The 4,159-nt window shown below is 34.2% G+C and overlaps 1 protein-coding gene across 1 annotated transcript in view; it reads right to left on the reverse strand.

Moving 5' to 3' along the window:
- The window catches only part of LOC106869711 (uncharacterized), a 48,993-nt gene that overhangs the window by 27,291 nt on the left and 17,543 nt on the right, over window positions 1–4,159 (reverse strand). The gene's annotated exons all lie outside the window — the stretch shown is intronic.

Raw genomic sequence — 4,159 nt, forward strand, 5'->3', positions numbered from 1 at the left:
GCATGATAACCGATGCTGGTGTGTTTATATCCCTGTAACTTAGCGGTTCGGCAAAAAGAGACCGATAGAATAAGTACTAGGCTTACAACGAATAAGTCCTGGGGTCGATTTTCTCGACTAAAGGCGGTGCTCCAGCATGGCCGCAGTCAAATGACTGAAACAAGTAAAAAGAGTATATTTCCATTGAAGTATGTTGCTCTTTCTTCAGTTAATTTTGAAAATAATATAGAATTTAGGTAAGAAACTTTTTTATTACTAAGCTGGTATTTAGAACAAAAACAAAAAAACTAAAAATTTTGATGGAAGGTTTTAATTTAGATTACATTAGTACAGGAAAGCTAGTATCATAGAAGCAGGGGCAATCTCAGGTAAGTTGTTATCTAAAAATTCATGTACCTGGTGAGAAAACATCAAGTTAGGCAGTTGAACAATTCTTTTAAACTCATTTTCTTAATCAGTTTCCTTTTCCTTTGAGATATCACAAAACATCATCCATATGATACAGGTATTCATTTATGAAAGCAATTTTTTACTTCTTTATATACATCACTGACAGCCATATGATCTTTAGTCTTTTCACTTGAAATAAATATATAAAATTCTGGAATACTTCCTGATAAAAGACCATGAATGTGTCCTTTCATGAGGAAGTTGCCCTGATCAATCAGATTAATAATATAAAAAGCTCGTTTGAGATATTTTTAATCTAATTTCTACTGTAGCTTAACTACTGTAACCTATATACACAACGAAGCTTCTATTTCCTGGTTTCATACCACTAAAAAAAAATCTTGAAAGCTCCTGGTGGGGGGGGGGGGAAGGAGTGACATGTAGCTTATTTAATCCCACAGAACACCAGGACTCTATACCATTTAAGTCTTGTTCTTTCCATATTTCTAATGAGAGATGCTGCTTATGCAACTCAATATTTTAAAATCAAAATTTGAATTATTGAGTAAAATAATTTTTTTGCAATTAAGCTGGTGTTTAGAATATAACAAAGGGTTCTGACATAAAACTATGCCAGAAGGTTTCAATTTAAATACAGGATCATTAATTTAAATATGGAAATAGGCACAGGCATGGCTGTGTGGTTAAAGAAGTTTGCTTCCTGATCACATGATTCTAGGCTCAGTCCTACTGTGGCACCATGGGAAAGTGTTTTCTACTATAGCTCCAACTCAGCCAAAGTCTTGTGAATGAATTGAAGGGTAAAGACCCCCTTCAGTCATGAATGACCATGAGATTGTACCTAAAAAGATCCCCTCCAAGGCACAAGTTCAGGCAAATTTGTTTTATGGAAGACCAGCAGTTGGCCATGCATACCATTCTCCTCTCTCCATGCCACTGATGTTATCCAAGGGTAAGGCAAAGGCCGATACAGCTTGGCACCAGTGATGTCACAACTCATTTCTACAGCTAAGTGAACTGGAACCAACATGAAATAAAGTGTCTTGCTCAAAAACACAATACAGCACAGTCCAGGAATCAAACTCAAAGCCTCATGATTGTGAGCCTGATGCTCTAACCACTGAGCCGTTACATAGTCAAGTAACTCTAATATGGTTACTTGACTTGCTTGAAATACCAGTCAAAGCTCCTTCAGATAACACACTATCATCTTGTAAAAAAACAGAGAAGATATAGATAATGTAAATACATATTTGTGACATCATTCCTAGTCCGATGTGTTTTTATACATGTTGTCTAGGAGAAGATAATTTTCCTGAGACTGTTTCTGCAGCGAAACGTCTTTTCATGTTCAAATGTACATGAATGTGTTAAATATTATTGTACAGCTACACATATTTGTTGATCCTTTTAGATACAAATACTGTTGGTCCATTATATTATATTCAAGACTGCATGGTATTTGAACCAAAAAAAAAACAAAAAAAAAAACTGTTGCTTAAACAACAAACTGCTCTGAAGAATTCTTCTTCCATTTCAACAACGCTCTCTCTCTCTCTCGCCTACACAGATACCAACTCAACAAAATAAACTCTCCAAACTGATAGAACTCATGGAAGCAGAAGACCAAAGAAGGAAGACATAGGACAAAGTGATGAAGACTTATCTCAAGATGCTGCTCTGGGTAACAAAATTAGGTTACATAGTGTAATTAATTTTAATTACAAATTTAACTTCATTTTCGTTAATTGGAGTACATTTACAGTAATCAGCTTGTAACTATAAGAGAGAAGTCAATTCCAGAATCTGCAATAATTAGTTGGGGAGTGTATTGGCAACAATCAGTCTATAAGAGATTTCTTAAAACACTACAATAAATTCAATTGCTGTGAGAAATGAAGAACCTTGTGATTCTGGCACTTGCTTTTGTCTGGAACTCTCTTAACTGTCTATAGCAATCAATATTCAAACATAAATTATCTATTTTTGGTAAATAATTCTTTACTTTTTCAAAACTTCGTAAGAGTTTTAGTTATTTGTTGGCTATATTATACATACTAAAATATAAATACATAATTATTTCAGCCAATAAGAGAGTATTTATGCAGTCACATAGATCTGCTGCAAATAATCCTTTCTTGTAATAGGTACAAGGCCTGAAATTTGGGGGACAGGTTAAGTCGATTACAATGACCCCAGTACTCAATTGGTACTTAATTTATCGACCCCGAAAGGATGAAAGGTAAAGTCGATCTTTGTGCAATTGGAACTCAGAATGTAGCGACAGGTGAAGTACCGCTATGCATTTTGTCCAGCATGCTAACAATTCTGCCAGCTCGCCACCTTGTTCTGCAGGAATTAATAGCTAAATTCTTTGAAATCACAACTCTATACTCTTCTAAATAAAACAGACATTTTGGACAATATCTTTGATGGACAAAAAATAGGATTGCTAAAGCTGGACTGCCTTGTTATTGCTGTTATTGTTTGACCTACTGAATGCTCTAGGGGATAAAAAAACCAACACAATAACAAATACGTAAAGTTATATGAAAATTAATTCAAACAAGAGAATTCTAAAATATTTGTGCTTCTATCTACCTATGCTACCATTAAAAAGTAAGGTTGACTGATTATTCCCTGAGTCCCTCAGGGAGTAATTTGTCCCAAAGCAAGTTCTGCAGGAGTGGGAAAAAAACTAAAAAAATCCATCCTCAGTGCTTTCAGCCTGTCTAAGACAACCCTTCGTTCTATGATACAACTTCCTGTTTTAAAGTGATCTCAATTAAACCCTCCATCAAAATTTCATATTAATTCATGTTCCAAACATCAATTTAAGAATTATAAAATTATTTTCAAAATTAATGGAAGCAAATGCAGAATATTTCAACAGAAATATGGTAACAAAAAGGTTAAAACTGATTTTTCATGCTAGCATATCCAAGGAAACTGGTGGAGAAATTCTTATATCAATTTCACTGCAGTTTCAAATACATTCATCTTTCTAGTACAATCCCAGTAGCAGAGAAACAATTAACATTTACCAATAAATTGTGCCATTCCATCTTTATTCAAGAATCAATGAATCAACCTTTGACTCACCAATACCATTCATCCTTTCTATTAACAAACTATAAGCAATGAACTGTAGATTCTGTTACACTTAGTCATTCATACCGTGCTTCTGCACTACTTCTCTTATCACTTCGAATTGAACAGTTTCTTATAAAAGAAACACTTGTATTCTAGCAACTTAAAGTCAGAATTATTTTTTTCCACATTTGAAATGCTCTTTGAGACATAAAAATACATTTTAGTAGTGTTTATATTTATGTCCAGTGAAGAGAGAGGACGCCAAGCTGTTAAAATCTCTGATTTCCTTGAATAACTCAAGCTGATTTGTCACTTGGTAGTCTAAATTTGGTATACAGTTTGGTGCCTTAAAGTTCAGCAAATGTTAACTCATTGTTGGCAGATCCTGATAAAATATTTTCTCCTCTCCTCCTTACTATCTAAGATTACACACTAACTATACCACTTTAGGGCTGACCTGGGATTGTACAATAACCAGTTTTGACTGAACTTCAAACATTTCTCTGCTGTATTCAAGTACTTTTTGCCTTCCATTTTTATTTAGGTAATATTTTCATTTTTTTTCCATACTGACTTGGTAACTTCTTTGAATTTTAAGAGTTATAAGTGAAGGAGAGAGAGAGAGAGAGAGAGAGAGAGAGAGAGAGAGAGAGAG

Source organism: Octopus bimaculoides, chromosome 1 (assembly GCF_001194135.2).
Source record: "Octopus bimaculoides isolate UCB-OBI-ISO-001 chromosome 1, ASM119413v2, whole genome shotgun sequence".
NCBI classification, from domain to species: Eukaryota; Metazoa; Mollusca; class Cephalopoda; order Octopoda; family Octopodidae; genus Octopus; species Octopus bimaculoides.